The sequence below is a fragment of the Herpailurus yagouaroundi genome, unplaced genomic scaffold (genome assembly GCF_014898765.1).
Source record: "Herpailurus yagouaroundi ecotype Mexico unplaced genomic scaffold, PumYag 196, whole genome shotgun sequence".
Taxonomy (NCBI): domain Eukaryota; kingdom Metazoa; phylum Chordata; class Mammalia; order Carnivora; family Felidae; genus Herpailurus; species Herpailurus yagouaroundi.
In genome coordinates, this window is record NW_024412427.1 from 25,137,016 (window position 1) to 25,157,883 (window position 20,868).

The window sequence follows — 20,868 nt, forward strand, 5'->3', positions numbered from 1 at the left end:
AGCACTACTAGGAATTTATCCAAAGGATATAGGAGTGCTGATTCATAGGGGCACATGTACCCCAGTGTTTATAGCAGCACTTTCAACAATAGCCAAGTAATGGAAAGAATCTAAATCTCCAACAACTGATGAATGGATAAAGAAGATGTGGTTTATATATACAATGGTATACTACTTGGTAATGAGAAAGAATGAAATCATGCCATTTGCAGCAAGGTGGGTGGAACTGGAGGGTACTATGCTAATGAAGTAAGTCAGTCAGAGAAAGACAGATATCATATGTCTTCACTCATATGTAGAACTTGAGAAACTTAGCAGAAGACCATGGGTGAAGGGAAGGGGAAAAAAATAGTTACAAACAGAAGTGGAGGAAGGCAAACCATAAGAGATTCCTAAATACAGAGAACAAACTGAGGGTTGATGGAGGGGTGGGCGGAGGAGAGGGGGAAATGGGTGATGGGCATGGAGAAGGGCACTTGTTGGGATGAGTACTGGGTGTTGTATGTAAGTGATGAATCACGGGAATCTACCCCCAATTCCAAGAGCACACTGTATACACTGTATGTTAGCCAATTTAACAATAAATTATATTTTTTTAAAAAAAGTTAAGTTGGTTAATACATTTATATAGGCCTAGCACATGATGAATTTGTACACATGTTGGGATTTTTACTGTTGTTAACACAGACCTGCTCAATTACCCTATTTGTACCGTTACCTGTATTAATCTATGTCTCATATTCTGGCCTGAGAAATGGTGGAAATGAATTTTTTTTCCCTAAGAGAAATTCTATTTCCATTTCCTAAAATAATATATTTTATTGGCCTACATGAAAAGGCTCATGTAACAGGACAGAATGGGAATTTAGCAGTTAAGCACTTGGTTTTGAAGACAGATGGCCTAGGTTGAAGCCTGGAACCACTCCTTACAATTTTTCTCCCATTTGGGCAGTCGGTCACTTCCTACTCTTGAGTTTCCTCATCTATAAAATAGGATAATAATACTACCTACTGCATAGGAATGTTTAAGGATGAAATAAGTCAATTCCTTGAGAAAGTAAAAATTAGCTTGGAATTTAAAGTAAAAGTCTGGCTATTATCAAGCTTGGTAAATAGAAAAGATAAAGCCAGCACCAAGTTAACCGCAAACAACATTCCTCCCAAGGGCACCCTATAGCTGTAAAGCATTGCAAAACCCTTTCATTGGGTGACAAATGCTTTTTTACCCACTGAGAAACTCTGTTCTCTAAATCATAGACTCTGAGAAATACTGCTCTTTGAAATCATACCCAATGTGAATGAAACCCCACTCTGTTTGTTTCAGGCTTTGTGTCTTTTAAAAAAAAACCAAACAAACATTTATTATCTTACAGTTTCTGTAGGTCGTAAGTCCCGGGGGTTCACATGGTTCTTCTGCTAAGTTAAGGATTCACACAAGGACGAAATCAAAGTATCGGCAGGCTGCATTCCTTACCAGAGGCTCTGGGGAAAAGTGTTCTGAGCTCATTCAGATTGTTGGCTGAACTCAGTGCCTTGTTGTTGTAGGACTGAGGTCCCATTTCCTTTCTGGCTGACAGCCAGACTTGTCTGTGCTCCTGACAACTTCCCACAAAAGCATCCTGCTCTTACCTAGAGAATCTAAGTCCCTTTGACACAGAAAAACAGCCCAGACTTACAAGCCATGTGCAAACCTTCAGGTAAGGAGTTTCTGGCTATAGTCCTCCACATCTACCTTAATTTTACTGTCTCAAACAAGCAAAAGGATCTTGAGTCCATTTTGTGTCCAGATTTAATGCTGACGCCTTATACATAGCCTTGCTTTGCTTTGAGTCCATCAGGATGTTGCTTCAGATGTTAAATTTCACCCTTCTCCAAAATCCTACAATTATACTTTTTATTTTATTTGGCACAATAGACCACACTTCCACTAGCGTGTTCTCTCCCTCATTGCAATGAGTCAATTATCTGGCTTAGTAGGACTAGAGACTTATCCCTGGTGTTCTTAGGCTGGTTGGGCTAGAAAAACTCTGTTTAAAATGCAGGCTGGCACATGATAACACTTGACTGAATCTCAGCTATTATGAAAAATATAATAATAATTATTATAATTATAATAATAATTATTATTATCATAAACTCTGTGGATAAATTCAAATAAAAGAGCAATAATGTTGTGCCAAGGATAGAAGCTGTGAACAAGCCAATTGGAAAAAGCAAAAAACAAAAACAAATCACCATGCACTGTGTCTGCAGAAATCCCTGTAACTGCAGAGATTTTTCTGAAAGCAAATTTCCACTTCAGAAATCTCTCTTGCTGTCATGTGACCCCACCCGTTAGTGTTTGCAGAAGCCGTTCAGTCATTTGAAGTACTTCAACATGCAGCGTGGCCCCATGTTTACTCCTCTGGACTGTGAGTTGAAACAATTAAGCCACAGCATGTGAGACTAAGAATCGATTTAATTTTTTAATGTTTATTTATTATTGAGAGACAGAAAGACAGAGCATGAGAAGGGGAGGGGCAGAGAGAAGGGGAGACACAGAATCTGAAGCAGGCTCCAGGCTCAGAGTTGACAACACAGAGGTGGACGTGGGGCTCAAACTCACAAACCATGAGATCATGACCTGAGCCGAAGTTGGATGCTCAACTGACTGAGCCACCCAGACGCCCCTAAGAATTGATTTAAAATCAGCCCTATAACTGATACTAAGTGAAAAAATAAGTTGATCTCAGAAATGTTCTCACTTCTTCCGACTAAAAATGTAAAATGTAAAAGATGTTTACAAAATTAATAATCATGAGTAACCCTGACATAATATAAAGGGCTTTGGGCTTTGGAGGATCTTTTAGAAACATACCTGACACCAACTTTGGGGTTCAAGGAGGACACTGGTGAGGATAGAGGACATGCAGCATGAGAAAGATGTCCCTTAGAGCCGCTTCACCTTTCTGGCCTACCTCGGCAACATTTCTCATATGGGTAAATAATATTCAGAAAAATAGATTCAAAAGCCATTTATCAAACATTTAAAAGAGTTGAGTCAGTACCCAATAATTATTGGCACATGATAGACTCTCAATAAATAAATAAATGAGCTCTGATATGTGTTTCAGGCAAAATACCACCCTCTGGAAATGTTAACATGAGAGCAAATGCTGGCATGGGCATGATAAGGAACAGCCAGCAAGGAATATAAAAATAGTTCAGATGTAAATGGATAAAACCATCCCTAGGGCCATGGAAGAGCAAAATATTTTGTGAAATTCAGAACAGACAAAGCAATTCAGCTCACTTGGGCAAAGCTGATGACTTATTGGTTCTCAGGTCAACTGGCCTGCCTTCTGTAACTCTATGGGTGTTGACTGGTGAGTGTTGGATGCATACATTTCCACAGTGTGTTTTTTGTTCCAGTCTCAGCAGAGACTCAAGCCCTTTTTTGTATGACCACTTCTGATTTTCAATATACAGGCTCCTACTTAGTTAACAAATAAGTACTATTCACAGGAAATACACAAACACCAATTCATTAATATGGTATTTGTTCTTTTCTGTTGTTCTGTGCTAATTTATTTGGAGGGCAATATTTAAGATGCAGTAAAAGACAATGAAAGATACAGTGAACTCCCAACTTAAGTAATAGTTGAAATTCCTTTTTTTTTTTTTTTTTTTTTGCAGTTTTATACCTTTACTTGGCAATCAACCATTAGTTCTCATCCACATTCACGGTCTGTAAATTTTCAAAAGTGGTGACAGGTACATAGGTAACTAACATATAGAGTTTGTTTGACGAGTCTTCATCCTCATTACATTTTCGGGACAATCGCATATGGATATGGTATGGAATATTCCTTATTTCTTTGGCCCAGACAGCTTTGTTGAAGCTGGTGTCAATGTGCATGTCTGGAGTTCCCATCTCCTTCATGGCAAATTTCTGGATCCCTTTAAGTGCCCAAGGGGCATGCTTCTGGAAACCACTCCACAGATGCACTTGTGAATGTTGATGTGTATTCTCTGGTCACTACCTCGTTGATAGCAGAACAGCCCTTCTTCTCTCCACCCTTCTTTGTGGGACCCAAGTTGGAAAGTGAAATTCCATCTCTGATTACAGACCCCTCATTCCTCACTTGAGTTATCAGCAATCCTGAATTTGGGGGTTATTATTTCTATATCTTCTTTAAGCTTTTAAAGCATTTATAATTATACCTTATAAAGTCTATACAATATTGTTTGTATATTTTAGCCTAAGTATAACTGGTATCGTACTTTATTTTTATGAAAATTGGTTTTTACTCAATGATATATTTTTGAGATTCATCCCTGTTGATGCATGTACTGCCTGTATAGTATTCCACTGTAAGAGTATACAGAACTTATTCATTCTTTGAAGTTGTTTCTTTTTTTTTTCAATATATGAAATTTATTGTCAAATTGGTTTCCATACAACACCCAGTGCTCATCCCAAAAGGTGCCCTCCTCAATACCCATCACCCACCCTCCCCTCCCTCTCACCCCCCATCAACCCTCAGTTTGTTCTCAGTTTTTTAAAAAAAATTTTTTTTTTCAACGTTTATTTATTTTTGGGACAGAGAGAGACAGAGCATGAACGGGGGAGGGGCAGAGAGAGGGGGAGACACAGAATCGGAAACAGGCTCCAGGCTCTGAGCCATCAGCCCAGAGCCCGACGCGGGGCTCGAACTCACAGACCGCAAGATCGTGACCTGGCTGAAGTCGGACGCTTAACCGACTGTGCCACCCAGGCGCCCCTGTTCTCAGTTTTTAACAGTCTCTTATGCTTTGGCTCTCTCCCACTCTAACCTCTTTTTTTTTTTTTTTCCTTCCCCTCCCCCATGGATTTCTGTTAACTTTCTCAGAATCCACATAAGAGTGGAACCATATGGTATCTGTCTTTCTCTGTATGGCTTATTTCACTTAGCATCACACTCTCCAGTTCCATCCACGTTGCTACAAAAGGCCATATTTCATTTTTTCTCATTGCCACGTAGTATTCCATTGTGTATATAAACCACAATTTCTTTATCCATTCATCAGTTGATGGACATTTAGGCTCTTTCCATAATTTGGCTATTGTTGAGAGTGCTGCTATAAACATTGGGGTACAAGTGCCCCTATGCATCAGCACTCCTGTATCCCTTGGATAAATTCCTAGCAGTGCTATTGCCGGGTCATAGGGTAGGTCTATTTTTAATTTTCTGAGGAACCTCCACACTGCTTTCCAGAGCAGCTGCACCAATTTGCAATGATATATTTTTGAGATTCATCCCTGTTGATGCATGTACTGCCTGTACAGTATTCCACTGTAAGAGTATACAGAACTTATTCATTCTTTGAAGTTGTTTCAAAAAAATTTTTTGTTACTATAAACAGTGGTTTTCTATAGTACATAGTTAACAAGAGGAATATACTATAACTATTACTGCAACTACTACTAATGATAATAAAAGCTAACTTTTATTAGTCTGTTTGTTTTACTAATTTAGTGACTTAATTAATTTAATTAGCTTTACTAATTAGTTTGTTTTACTAAGTTAATCTAAGGATTCTGTTACGTAGATACATTATTAACTCCATTTTACCAATAAGGAAAACATTGCAGGGGTATTACTGAGTTTAGAATATAAATTTTCTAGCTTATAAAATACTACCCAATTATAAAATTTATATTCCCATCAGGCATATATAAAAATTACTGTTGCTTCACAGTCTCATCAAAACTTGGTGCCATCAGGGGGCGCCTGGGTGGCGCAGTCGGTTAAGCGTCCGACTTCAGCCAGGTCACGATCTCGCGGTCCGTTAGTTCGAGCCCCGCGTCGGGCTCTGGGCTGATGGCTCAGAGCCTGGAGCCTGTTTCCGATTCTGTGTCTCCCTCTCTCTCTGCCCCTCCCCCATTCATGCTCTGTCTCTCTCTGTCCCCAAAAAAATAAATAAAAGTTCAAAAACAAAAAAACTTGGTGCCATCAGATTTAAAATTTGTTTTCAAATATGTACATAGAGATTGCCAATGTAAAGAGTGCATTCATTGACTGTTTGAAATAGAGAGATCAGCAGAATAAAGGGAAGTGTATTTCAGGAACAGAAGTTAGGATCTGAAAACTCAGTAGAAATACCCTAACAGAAGACTACTAATTGGTAGTCTCACACACACACACACGCACACCCAAGCAATAGAGCCATACGCATGCTAATTCTTCTTTTACCCAGTAATAATTTCCTGTCAAAGACCATAGGGGGATATCTGAATTAGAGATCAGAGAATGGAAAATTCCTTTATCTCTAACTCTTAATTCTTCCCTACTTTTAATATTATGACTTTTCAATAAATGTTGTGTCCCTAAGCACCTCTGCTTTCTCCTTTTGTTATGAATTATTCATATAACACAGAACAAATCAATAACACTCCTTTTAACCTAAAGTTATCACTTTTCACCAGCAATCATTCATTTTCTTTTGTCTCCTCTAGGAGAAAGAAAAGTTTATTAGGTATGCTTGATCAATGTGAAAACACACTCAAACTAGAAACACAAGAAGATTAAAAGTCTTCAGTCCAAATCAGACCAAGGCCCCCTCCAAAAACAAAAAACTCCAAAACACCTTTATAACTAACTAAACAATGGAAGACACCAATTTTCACTAGATCATTAGTATTAAACCTTTAAACCCATAGGGATTTTAAAGCGATACCAGGGCATCTAGGTGGCTCAGAGGGTTAAGTGTCTGTCTTCAGCTCAGGTCATGATCTTGGTTCAAGAGTTTGAGCCCTGTGTGGGGCTCTGTGCCGACAGCTCAGAGCCTGGGGTCTGCTTCGAATTTTGTTTCCTTCTCTCTCTGCCTCTCCCCCCACCTCTCTCTCTGAAAAATAAATAAACATTAAAAAAAAAATTAAAGTGACACCAGCTGGATAATCCGTACAAGGTGGGAGATGGGCTTCTCATCAAGCTATTACAGATTCCTTCCTCATAAAAGGGCCTTCTGTGTTGAGTGGATTGCATAAATTTGGGCATTTCTGTAAGGGAGCTATGAAAACATGCTTGACTGGATGAAAAGGTAGCCTTCTTTTACTAAAAACAAATTCAGTTCATAAAAAGTTAAGATAGGCTCTAACAATAAAATTAATTATATTTTAGTTACACATCCAATGTTTTTATGACAAACTCCTTTCTCCACAGAGAAAATTCAAGGTACTGTCACCTCCATAAAACACTACACCTAATTCTCAAAAGAAGAATTGCAGAACTCTGAAAATCCTAGGTCCCTATTAAATTTAAGAATTTTTACTAGCTATGAACCATCTCCTCTGATCTTGCAACCCCAGCAAAAACATCAACAGTAACCAAAATATTTTTGGTTCTTCTTTTGTCTTAGTCCCGTACATTTTGAAACAAACTGACTTCTTAACTAACCTGGATTCTCCAGTGGAAAATACTGAGATAAATCAATTGTCTCTTCTTGGCATTCCAGTTCCAAAGAGAAGCCCAAAGAGATGTTTGGTGTCACTATTACTGACAAAATCCCTGAAGCTCAGGGATAGAAAGAATGTCTTATCCTTCCCACTTCCCTGAAGCAAAGTAAACCTGTTTCATGGTATACTGTGGGCTCTTGAAAATATTTTTGAGCTATTTAGCTATTGTAAACCAGTCTTTATTCTTGAATGAAACCACTTGAAGGTAGATGGAATCTTCCATAATTAAAAGAGAGAGAGAGAGAGTACTTGACCATTTCTCTCCATCTGATCCTTGATCAACCCAGATTATATCTATTCTCCATTACAAAACTTAAGTCTGATACCTCCTGAATTACCCAAGACTTAGAGGGAACTCATGATTCTAAGAACAACCAGAAACTTCTACATAACATTCTGACTAACAATTTTTGAACTCTTTCCTTGGGAGACACTGTCTTTTGGAATGCTTTAGCAAGAGTTGAAGATAGAGGAAATATGCTGTTATGTAAAAATGCATAGATCCTGGGACAGATATCTGGAGGAATCATCAAAGCATACCATCACTTAAAAGTGTCTGTGAGGGGCGCCTGGGTGGTGCAGTCGGTTAAGCGTCCGACTTCAGCCAGGTCACGATCTCGCGGTCCGTGAGTTCGAGCCCCGCGTCGGGCTCTGGGCTGATGGCTCAGAGCCTGGAGCCTGTTTCCGATTCTGTGTCTCCCTCTCTCTCTGCCCCTCCCCCGTTCATGCTCTGTCTCTCTCTGTCCCAAAAATAAATAAACGTTGAAAAAACAATGAAAAAAAATAAAATAAAAATAAAAGTGTCTGTGAGAGGTGGGGAATGTCCAGGAAATACCAGTGTGGGGAAGGACTATGGAGTGGCAAAAAGAAGGGAGAGAGAACAAGGAGGAGAAGGAACAGTAAGAAAGGCAGAAAAAACACCTCTTGCATTTTATCTCATAAAGTCACAGTTCTCTCTGATAAATGATTATGGTAAGAAATCTGATAATTTACCTTAAGGAAACATAAAATTTTTCTTTCTTGAACACAATTCAGGTTTATTTCTTTGGGGACACGCTAAACTCCAGATTATTCAGAATATCAGTAAGGGAAATACTGTCCCAAAAATACTAAATAAATATTTACTTTTAGAAATTGAACTGTCTGGGCATGCACATATACACACAAACGTTGCAGGATTTTTTCCCCTCAATATCCAGGATTCATTGTCTCACCACTTTGAAGAATGAAAAGGTGGACACAAAATGAGCAGCAGGCAAAAGTGTATTAGAACATAAGATCAGAAAGAAAGAATAGTATGGAAGCTCTCTTTACTGACAGAGGGCACTCAAAAGTGAATGTCCTAGATTATAGGCAAGAGTCTTTGTTTTACAAGGTTCTGGTCAGCCCCTCCCCTTCCCTTCCCTTCCCTTTCCTTCCTTCTCAGGTTCTACCCTTAACTGGATAGGTGACTCTAGGTGTTAGGTTGTTCATGCCTGATTGGCTTGTTGCATTGTGTGAAGAATCAGACTATGGTCATACTGTCCTTGTGTAACATAATTTTTATGGTTTACTTCTTATAGTTAAGTATTTTGATTGTCAAATTCCTGAGTGGGAGTAGGTTATGTCTGTTACATTCTTAAGAGGAACCTTACCCCAGAGGGGATTTACTGTGGTCTGACACTCCCAGCATTGTTTCAAAGTATGCGTTTTTCCCCCCAGGGACCTCAGGTTCTAACCTTTCCCTCTCTGCCTATTTTATCCTATCTTTCCCTACCATACAAATACCCATCTACCAGAATAAACTAGGACTCCTTCCTCCTCAGCTTTCTTCTGTATTGCCACTGGCTATGGGACGTGGTGGTTGTAAAGACATGATGCTAGATCTCAGGGACAACAGAAATGAGATAATACATCCACATTATCAAGACCCACAATAGGGAATGAACATTATCAGTCATACTTTTAGTGAAGTTTTCCCCAGAAACATACCCTGAGTCCAGAATTTATGGGCATTTAGTTCGTTGGGGTGATAAAAGTAACACGGGGGACTGGAGTAGGAAAGGAAACAGGGAGGAAACATCGCCAAAGAAGAATGTGTTGTCAAACCAGCTGTCCCCAAGGTGACTCAGGAAGTACGGGACTAGTACAGATCACAATGCCTTAGACCTGACCCATCTGAGGGGAGAGGAAGCTGGAAGTGTACCCATCAAGTCCTATAAGTCATTGATTGAGGCTAATGGCATGAGTGTTGATGGTATCAACTTAGGTCCTTGGGCTCTCTAAACAAGAAATTGCATAGAGGTCAAGTAAGAGTTCCAGGCGAGGCTTTTATTAGGGCTTATGCCAGAGCACAAGGGAGACAACACAAACGGAAAGCGTCCTTCAGGCTAGCTCCCTGAAAAATTTTTTAAAGGGGCTAAGGTAGGAAAAGAGACACATCCAAGTAGGTTGGGGTAAGGAGATACTGGAGGTTGAATGCACAAACACAGTGGACAGAATATGGTGTTACATACATTGAATGTGTCATTAGCATGTTAAATCTCCACCCACATATGATTTTTAGCATTATAGTGAGTGGGAAAGTCGGTACAGGGGTCTATCTTGGTGCAGGCTGGTTTGGTCCTCTCTTCATAGTTGAGTGTCTCCATTCAGTGAAGGTCTTCCCTTTGCATATTCCTACCCAAAGGCTATAGCTATCCTGGAAGATCTACCCAAGGGACATTATTATTATCTAGGAATCCTGGATTTCCTAGATAGGTGGAGGGGACCAGAGTCCTGTCCCTGCTCTCTCTTATTCCCCTCTGACAGATTTGACCCTCCTTATTTCTAAAGAGAAAGGGCTGAAGGTCTCATCTTCTGAAACTACTTCCTGCTGAGAGGGAGGCCTTGGAGATGTAAAAATCTCTCACCAGAACATTAAACATGAATGGACCACTGCCCAAAGAGGCCAGGAGAAGGAGGAATCTGAGCTCCCCTCACAGGGTAGTTTATTTCATGGTGGACCACAGAGGAATAGATGGGGACAGGGAGGGAGGGGGGCACAAGCTTAGCAGGGTGAAGAGGAGCTAAACCATCTTTATAAAAGGGGACTCCAGTTAGGTGTATTATTGCATCTGGGGGACAGGAGTACTTCATCCAATGGCCCCTCCATCTAGTTCTAAGTCCTCTTTTATTCCCTGGTGGCTATCCAAGGCAGATGAGGTCTGATAGGTGAGCCTGTAGGAAGGGGTTGTTCTTCCTTTTCAGTGCATACAGTAGGAGTTAGGTTGATGGCCTGAGGAGAGTAGAGATGAATCCACACACCAGTGAGTCTGGTTGGGGGTACATGAAGACCTTGAAGAGGAAAATGATATAGGATAAATAGAGGGGGAGCTTCCCATGTCGGTGAGGCAGGTATCCATACTGGAAATACCAACCAGTTGTCTCATGTTTTGGGAGGGGCACATGATATCAGTCCAACCTCTTGGGAGGGAAGAGGGCCTGGGCATTGAGTGCAGTCATGTGGCCAATGATCCAATCAATCATACTTACATAATGAAATCCCAGTAAAATATCCTGATACCCAAACCTCAATTGAGCTTCCTTAGTTGGTGATTATACATTAATGTGCCAGGAGGGAGACATGTCCAAAACACATGCAAATTTCACTTTGGGGACCATCCCAGACATCACCCTGTGCATCTCTCCATCTGATTGCTCCTCACTTGTATTCTTTATTTTAATTATTTATAAGTACAGCCTTTCCTAAATCTGTGAGATCTTCTAGCAAACTATCAAGCCTTAAGGAACAATGGGAACTCCTGAATTTATAGCCAGTTGGTGAGAAGTGCAGGCAGATGGAACTCCCAAGCTTGGGGCTGGCATCTGAAGTGAGAGCAGTCTTGTAGAGGTGTTTGCCATTGACTTGTGATATCTAACCAACTCCAGATCGTTAGAATTGCACAGTACAACTCAAGAAGTTACACAATTCATTTAAGGTCCTTTCAGTGCTGAGTCGGGGCAGACTCCAACATAGGTTCTCCTTGCTCTAATTACAATTGATTTCCACAACGCCTTGTTGAGTTTTAGCACCTCAGGAAGGTTCAGGCTAGGATCAGGGAATATTGTAGTTAAAGCTGATTTACAATCTCTGAGAATATAAATTATGTGCCGTTTCTAAAAATACAAAATAACAATAAAAATATACAAAGTTTATTGTAACAAATAAGTCTATACATGCATATGTAATAGTGCCAAACCTATTCTTAAACGGCTATAGCCTGAAATTTAGCCCAGAAACTGAGACTGGATTATTTATCAAGGCATCTTGAGTTTTTTCCTGCCATCATGTTTCAGGAGTTTTCCAGGTTCACTGGTTTTTGTTCACTTTCCGTAGCAAAAGTGCATGAAGTAAAGTCACACTTTTGTTCACACTAATCACAAATGTGAATAAAAAATTAAGCATTTTTTAATTTCTTCATGATTGACTTCATGATCCCCCCAACCTGCTGGTGTGTGTGTGTGTGTGTGTGTATGTGTGTGTGTGTGCACGCACACGCAGTATTTTATTTTGTGAGGTAGAGTGTAGATGACTTGTATAGATTTTTTTAAGTTATCTTTTCTTAAAGTATGATATACATACAGATATTGATGTGAGGACGCGAGTAAATGGTCACGAAGGAATTCTTGAGACGTTTTTTGTGCAAAAAGGTGCTTTTATTACAGCATGGGGACCCGGCCCGGGGGCAGGCACTTTTGCTTTATGATGGTGGTGATTATACGCTTAATGCTCAAGGATGAGGAGATGTAAGGGAGTATTAGATCATAAATGTTTTCTTCGACTTTCTACTTGTAAAACTACTTTTGTAAGCTTTCTCTGGTGCTTATCCTTCAGCTTGATATTAACCAGGAAGCTGTACAGGCAGTCATGAGACGCTTTAAGAATGTAACAGCCCGCACCTATTTGATCCTTATCGGAACTATGCAGGCTATAGGGCAGCATTCTGGGCTAAAGATGAACACTTTTCTGTTTCTATCCCTCATCACAAATCACAAATGAATTTTCAAGATTATTGCATTGTGTGAAGGGTGAGGAGACCCTGTATTTCATTCAAGGGCTCAGTATTATTTTTTCTCTTTAACTATCATTATAATAATTATAATCCTAATTTCTGTTTTCCCCCGCCACCCCTCTATTTCCCTCCTTTGAAAAAAAAAAACTGCCTCAGGAAGAGAAGTGTCATTTACCCAGAAATATACAATTGAAAGGCATATTCAGATATTTCAAAATATTAATCCCAAGAGATGCAAAGGTTAATTTTGGCATATTTCTCCCAATATGCCTACATGTAAACAGAACCACACTTGATAACTAATGAGCTCTAATTCATCAGTTGCAGAAGGATTGGGTCAAGTCACCCTGAAAACAAAAGTGAAACAGAAGTGGCTTGGCATTTATAGTGTTTGATAGTTTGCAAGATGCTTTTTAATAGTTACCTTACTTTAACTTCAGAAGACCTTGTGGTCTATGTTTTACTATCTTAATTTTGAGGCCTGGAGCAATTCAACTGGTTTCCCCTCCCCCCCCAACATACAGCCATAATTTAAGAAAAAAAACCCAGCATATTTTAAGCATGCCTTTCCTGTGGTTTTAAAGGTAAAAATGAAATTTGTATTTGGGGCAAACTTCCTCAGTTTTTAGAAGAGACATTTTTAGCACATCCTCTCAGTCATTCAAATGATTATCAAACACAAGCCAGTATCAGTGTCCTGGAAAAACACTCCACAGGTGAAGTTAAGCTAAATGCACATTGTACCCCCTGGGAACTAAGCGCCCCATTTAGAAACATGAAGAGCCACTATCTTCACAGTAGAGTGCTCCCCTTACAGGTTATGATTATGTGAATTGATGTTTTGTTTTCTGGACAGGAGTCAGCAGTCTTGCATTCTGGAATATCTTGAAGACTTGGACTCTTGAAGTAGGGGGACAGAAAAGGCCCCAGAGAAGAAGCAAGTTGCTGAATTCTAGAAAAAGGGATCTGATATTTTATTTTGTTTCCCCTTTCTGCATTGTAACTCCCTTAGATTATCTTTAAATGTTGAATTGAAAAAGCCATGTGTTAATTGGTCTTTGGAGAATTATTGTTTGTTCATATTCTCTGGCAGAATGGACCAGAGAGAATAACTACAAGGGGGAAAAGGGGTTCACAGCCCTGCAGGAGCAGAAAGAGGGAGGAGGTGAACGTTTGTATGCGACAGGAGGTGCCCAGGGCACAAGTGGGCCTGAGGAACATTCTGGTACTCTCCAGGGTTCTCAGAATCCCTGCTGTCACCCAGAGGGGACTCCAACTTGGGATCATTGCACAGTAAAGGAGAGAGAGAGCCTCCCACAACATACCAAGGGAAACCAGGTAACTACAATTAGCAAAAGGGACTGAGATGCATGTTCAAGTTCCCTGTCCACCATTCTTGCCATAGGGGCCGAGGGCAGGTTGTCCCAAAATGTGTCATTTTGGCATATTGGTTATTTTAATTTTTTTTAATGTTTACTTATTTTTGAGAGAGAGACAGAGACAGAGTCAGAGACAGAGACAGAGACAGAGACAGAGACACAGTGTGAGCAGGGGAGGGGCAGAGAGAGAAGGAGATGCAGAATCTGAAGCAGGCTCCAGGCTCTGATCTATCAGCACAGAACCAGACGTGGGGCTCAAACTCATGAACCACAAGATCATGACCTGAGCAGAAGTCGGACACTTAACCGAGGCACCCCTAAATAAAAGTTATTGAAGAGACGGCCTGTGCAAGAACGCCCAGACCCTCCTCTGTCCCCCTGAAAGCAGGAAATAAATCTCCCATGTGGAAGGTAGCCTCCCTGGACCAGGAGGTAGAGAGACATCCTTATCACCAGAGATGGGAGATTCAGGGCTGAGAAGGCTGTATAAACAGCCCTTGTGACTTTTTACTAATTCACTATCACAGCCCAAATTCTGTTTAGAATTCCTTACTAACTGAAGCTCCCAAAGTTAAGATTTCTTTGACCTGTCAATTCCTCACAGACTTATTGTCTCTCTATTTAAAAAGTATAAAATCTCTCTGCCTTGGTCATTTCTGGAGGTCTCCATTTTATTGTTGGGACTTCACGCACACATAACAAAATTTGGAATTTTTTTCCTCCCGTTAATCTGTGTAAATCCAATGTAATTCTCATTCTAACTGGAAGACCTTTCAGGGGAGAGGAAGACTCTTTCCCTCCCTTCATTACCCACTATCACACAGGGAAAAGGGCAATTTTTAAAATATCAGAGTTGATATTTCATTTTACTACCAAAAAAATCAGGTAAATACTATGAATATGTCTAAACTCAGATGCCAGCTCTGTCCCTACAACCCCAGATAGGCCACCTAATCCATCTGGTAGTGAGATATTTCATCTGCAAAATAGAGATCTCCATATACCTAGTAGGTGTTTTATATGGATTAAATAAGATAATTTAGAAAAAGTGCTTAGCCAGGGATCTGGTTGCCTGACTGTGATATTGTGATTTATAATAAATATGTATTTCATCTTCATCCCAGATGTTTCTGGCACAAATCTCCTAAAACCCTTAGAATCTCCTGAGTGATAAAGGTGTCTGAGTATTCATAACAAACCCCTTTCAACCACACCTGAGATTATGTCAATGCAGTGGCTTTTGGAAAGCATGTCAGGATGGGGCTGGTTGCCAGGGAACCAATCTTGTGATAAGAAGGTTGGAACTTTCAGTCCCACCCCCTGATTTCCAGGGACAGAACAGGGGCTGGAGATTGAGTTCAAGTTCCAATGGCCAATGATTTAATTGATCTTGTCCATGTAATGAGACCTATAGAAAAATCCAAAAGGTTGGGGTTCTGGGAGATTCCTTCCCAGTTCACAAACACATGGAGAATTGGGGGAGAGTGGCATGCTCAGAGAGGGCATGGAAGCCCCCACCCTTACCCCATACCTTGCCCTAAGTGTCCCTTCATCTGGCTACTAATTTGTATCCTTTAATACCTTTTGTAATAAACCAGTAATATATACGTAAATCCGTTTCCTGACTTCTGTGAGTGCTCCAGAAAATTAATTGAATGCAAAGAAGGGGGCGTGGGAACCTCTGATGTATACCCCGTTGGTTGGAAGCATAAGTGACAACTTGGACTCATGACTGGCATCTGAAGTGACAAGCAGTCTTGTGGGACTCGGCCCTTAACCTGTGGGATCTGATGCCATCTCCAGGTAGACCGTGTCAGAGTTGAGTTGAATTGTAGGACATTCAGCTGGTATCAGAGGATTGCTCGCTTGGGGGCAAAGAACCACCACACTGGAATCGAGTGCAGAATTTTACTGACCTTAATAAGTGTTCCATGAGTGTATTTTCTGTGGGGGACAATATCGTACACCAGTTCACTGTTATTCAAATTTATTCTAGGAAAAATGAAGGATGCAGGTTAATTGGAATTAAAATGTTCTGGCCCTTTGTATTTTGGAATTATAAAGATATTGTTTTTGAAAATGATAGAGGGAGAAATCCGTTCTATTTGCTTTAGGAGCAGCTTCTAGCTCTTCTCAGGTAGTGTGTGCATTGGTCTAGTGATAAATCTGTCCAGGATGCCGAGTAAACAACTGCTTGCCTCTAGTTGTATTTTCAATTACACCAGATATGTAATCTGGGCAGTCTGGAAGCCCGAGGTTGCCGAGGACAGTGTTGTCTTTGTGGGGTTATTTATTTATTTGTTTGTTTATTTATTTATTTTTTTTGTGGGGTTATTTAAAAGAGATCTTTGTTTACCTGCTCTCCAAATATCCTCCTCTCATATATTTCTTGCAGTCTGACATGTTTCCTTTTAATCCCAAAGGCTCTCTGTGTTCAAAGCCCCTTATCTATTATATTGTAAATGTTCCTGGGTGGGGGGGGTGGGGATAACAGCTCTTTATTGACTAATATTTCAAGAAGAACCATAGCAACAAATGCTGAAGACAATTTCTTGGGAGCCCAAGATATAGGAGAGACGTATAAAAGAAAGGGAGGGAAGTGTTGAGGCGAAGGACAGCAAGAGGTAGATTATCTCAAAAGTGGAGACATATGACAAGGCCTGGTTTGGGAAATAGGCCAAGGCTCAGTTTCCCAGGGAGCCAACCTCAACAACCCTCAGTTTCGCACCCTCACTTGTAGAGTGAGCAAAACAATATGTACCTTACAGAGTGGTTTTAAAAATTAAATAAGGCAATGTGCAGACCTTGCTTGCACTACCCATTGGAAGGAAGTGATGACCATCAGCTCTACCTCTGGGCTCTGGGGTCTGAGGCACCTGCACTCAAGGCTTCATCTACCACCTGCTGGTTATGGACACCAGGCATTGCTATTAGGTTCCATCTAGGTAAATGGGAACACATCTTGTCTGTGAGCTTACTCTCAAGAAGGAAAGGGGGGCGCCCAGATGGTTCAGTTAGTTAGTTGTCTGTTGATTTCTGCTCAGGTCATGATCTCCCATTTCGTGGGATCAAGCCCTGCATCAGGCTCTGTGCTAACAGTGTGGAGCCTGCTTGGGATTCCCTCTGTCTCCCTCTCTCTCTGCCTCTACCCTGTGCTCTTTCTCTCTCTCTCTTCCTCTCAAAAATAAATAAATAAATTTAAAAAAAAGGAAGGAAAGGTATGAGGCACACCTTTTGAACTCCTAGTTAGCTAACTCTACAAATCACTCAAGTCTACTGCATTATGTCGACCATCCAAAGAAAGGGGTTATCTAATGACACTAGGTGAATGGCTTATTAATCTAAAACCAAAATAGTGGTAATAATAATTTACTATTAGCCAGAAATAAGTGTGTCTGTGGTCATTAAAGTTAAAATACTCCTTTTCTTGTAGCTATGCTGAGAAAGGCTACTGAAAAAGTGTAATAATAAAGGAGATGAGTAAAAATGAAGGCAGAATGCAAGTTTAAGTCTTGTGTTCTCAGACCGCAGGCCATCCCTTCCAGCAGTTCCCACAATGACAGCTGTTTTCAGTTCTTAGTGAAATGCCTTTTTCAGATCCAGCCACAAGATGTCAGCCTATGCTTAGTCATTTCTATATTTTTCCAGGCCACATATCAATTTCTTCATCCCTTTCCTCCCTCTTGTTTTCTTTATTGAGTCTGAGCAGGTGAATAATCTTGAGCTTGTGGACACTGACAAATTACAACGGGTTGCCTTGAGCTCTAGCAGTGTCAGAAGGGCCTCTGCTAAGAGCAGCGTCCAGTCTCTGGAGGAGCTGCCTTTCCTTCTTACTGTGGCCCCCAGGCCCAGGAGGACACGGGCCCCTTGCCCAGTGTGTCTGCTGGAGCTTCCTGTGCAAGGACAGGAAACTAGTGTCCCTGATTTTGGAGAGGACACCGAATACCTGTCTCCTGTCAATGCATGAAGGCAACTCTGGAATGGCTTGGTAGCTCAATGGATGAAAATGCTTTCCGACTTACAGCCTGCCCACCCCAGGGTGTCAGCAGAAACTTCCCTCATGGATGTGAGATACTCCAAGAACCACCATGTTGTTACACTACAGAGAAGGGAGAAAAAGGTGGTTTTTCTTTCTTTCCTTGTGTATTTCTGTACGATCCCCCCACCTCAAACTTCTTCTAGACACTTTCTACCAGATGGAGGTATACAGCTCACTGGCCAGGCTGTCCCAGGAACGGTCACCAGCAAAAAGAGTGAGAACCCTGTGATCGGCTTAGATTGATTAGACTCATCCCCTAGGTCCAGGGAGGCCTTACCTTCCTGAAGCACGTTGCTCTTTACAGAGATCAATAATCCTGGGAAGAATTCTAGGGCCTGGGTGATGGCTCTGAAGTCAGGACATAGTCCCATCTCCCAGGGGCCAGTGAACACAGTCCAGTTATGGCTTCTCAGGGAGCTTCCCTGAAGCAGAGCAAGGAAACCACCAACTATAACAGTTTATACATAAACTGCTGCCCTTTGCTGGAGGAAGAGGAAAAAGAAACACGCTTCTGTGACCTTCATGGACCCTCATATCGAGAGGCCCTGAGGTCAGTGCAGGGAGCACTGGGCCAGGTATCCGGAACTTGGGATATGGGACTTGTTCTGCTCAGACTGTCTGAGAACTTGAGAAAGTGCCTCTGCTCTCTGGGCCTGTTTCCTTCAGAGAAACACAGCCAGTTCCAAGATGTGCAGCATTGCACAGAATCAGGCCGAGAGATTGCCCCTCCTTGGGAACACATGGGCTCAGGCCCCGATTTGTCTGTCTCTCACTTTGCCCTTAAGCCAAGAATCATGGTAACCTGTAATTTCCAACCAAATTCTCTTCTGTGCTTGTGTAAATTTTGGGCAGCACTATCATAAGAAATCTCTCTATACCTTTTCCCATACCTGACCCATGGAGATAAAATACCCAGACACAAAAGTAGGATATCCTGAAGAAGTGGACCTGGGAGAGGACATGAACTGTGAGGCCATTTGTGTGCAAACCTATATATGGGAGACAAGTTGACATATTGTTCCCCGGACAGGGGTGTGTAATAAGAGTATTCAAATACCACATCATGGTGTGCATCACCTTCAAGATCAAGGTCAACTCTGGGGAAAGGGAGGTGGATATAGGAATGGGGACTGGATTTTGTTATAGGTAGCATGCTTTTTCTCCTTAAAAGTACTATTTTTGCAGAGAAACACAAGTCATCTATTGAGATGCTGATGGCACATGAACAGTCACTAAACCTTTGGTGCAGCCCCCTTTGGGGGCTCAGGGTCTCAGAAACTCTAAAAGCCACAGAGAACCAGGCGTCCTGTTGACACTCTCTAGGAATCGATGCCATTGCAACTTCCATGGGGTCTTGCATAAGTCTTGACCAGGAGCCATCCAGCTTCCCCTGGGACCAGGTAGATAAGTAAGAAAGTCCTTATATTCAGAGCAACTTCAGGCTCCACCAGGAACAAGTCAGGCTGTGAGCCACCCTTGGCTTTAGCCTTGCTCTTATCCCACAACTTTATGCAAAAGAGAACTTGGCATCAAGGAGAAAAGTCACCTTTTGAAGGAGCATCCGCCACGGCCGGACAGTACATTTTTCTGTGTCAGTCACTGCCCTCACCTTGTCCTGATTGTTCCGAAGAGGGGAATTCAAGAAGAGAAGGGATAAATGAGCCCCCTGAAAGCTCTGTACATGGAAGGGCAGAGATTGGGCCTGGCTCTTGCTGAGCCCCAGATGGTGGATTCAAGAGCAAGGACTCTGGACCCAAATGCTCCCCTCCCATGCTGCATACTCCCCTCTTTGCTCATTGACCTGCGGCAAGTTTCCTGAGTGTCCGTGCAGCTCAGTCTTCCCCTTAACCAACAATGCTAATGACAGTACCTGCCTCTGGGGTGTGAGGTTAAAATCACAAAGGATTCACAATAGTGCACAGCACAGTGAGTTTTTAGTATATGTCAGTTTCTTGTAATTTTTTTACTATGATTTACCAACTACTCTGATTCCTTGAGGTTAGAGGTGCCACCTAACCTCTAGCACTATCCTAGGGCCCAAGGAGATAGTGGGTAAGGATTTTACAAGGACTACCTACTGCAAAGTTGTAATGAAATGCAAACCCTCACCTGAGTCCCACTGGCACACACAAGGAATTCCCAACCTGCTCTCTGCCTCAGAATCACATGAGTATTTTATAAAGAAAAAAAAATTTTAAAGAATAACACCATCATACTATTCTAAATAGTTCATATTAATTATTTATACAAGCAAAGAAAATAAAATAAGCAGTTCGATCAATGGGAGGTTACAACTTGACCTTGTGACTTGGGGTTATCTTCTTTGGCAATAATTTCAATTAAAAAAAAACAGTCCTTGGATATGTGTCTAGCCAGGTATCCAAGGATGTACCCTCAGAAGTGTTCTTTATTTTACATTGTCCATGTCCTCCAGCCAAAGACCACCAGGGATAGACCTGTGATTGAACAAGTTGAATTTGTTTCTCATTGAAATGAGGGGCAGGGGCGCCTGGGTGGCGCAGTCGGTTAAGCGTCCGACTTCAGCCAGGTCACGATCTCGCGGTCCGTGAGTTCGAGCCCCGCGTCAGGCTCTGGGCTGATGGCTCGGAGCCTGGAGCCTGTTTCCGATTCTGTGTCTCCCTCTCTCTCTGCCCCTCCCCCGTTCATGCTCTGTCTCTCTCTGTCCCAAAAATAAATAAACGTTGAAAAAAAAAAAAAAGAAAAAAAAAAGAAATGAGGGGCAATACCATGGGGAAGTGTGGAGTCTGTCAGTAAGAACATGTTAGAGAAGACACTATAGGATTGGGGGCTTGGGTTGGGTGCTTTAGGGGCAGGTTCGAGGAATCATCTTTGCTCTGCAATGGATGCTGCAGGAAGTAGAGTTGGCTCTATGATGGAGTAGCTTGAAAAATCTTATGTACAATTTGGAAGGAAGTGAGG

At 41.5% G+C, this 20,868-nt stretch overlaps 1 pseudogene; it reads right to left on the minus strand.

Annotated features, from left to right (window-relative positions):
* Nucleotides 1–3,650: 3,650 nt before the first annotated feature.
* LOC121012065 (60S ribosomal protein L31-like) overlaps nucleotides 3,651–20,868 on the minus strand; it is a 46,140-nt pseudogene continuing 28,922 nt past the window's right edge.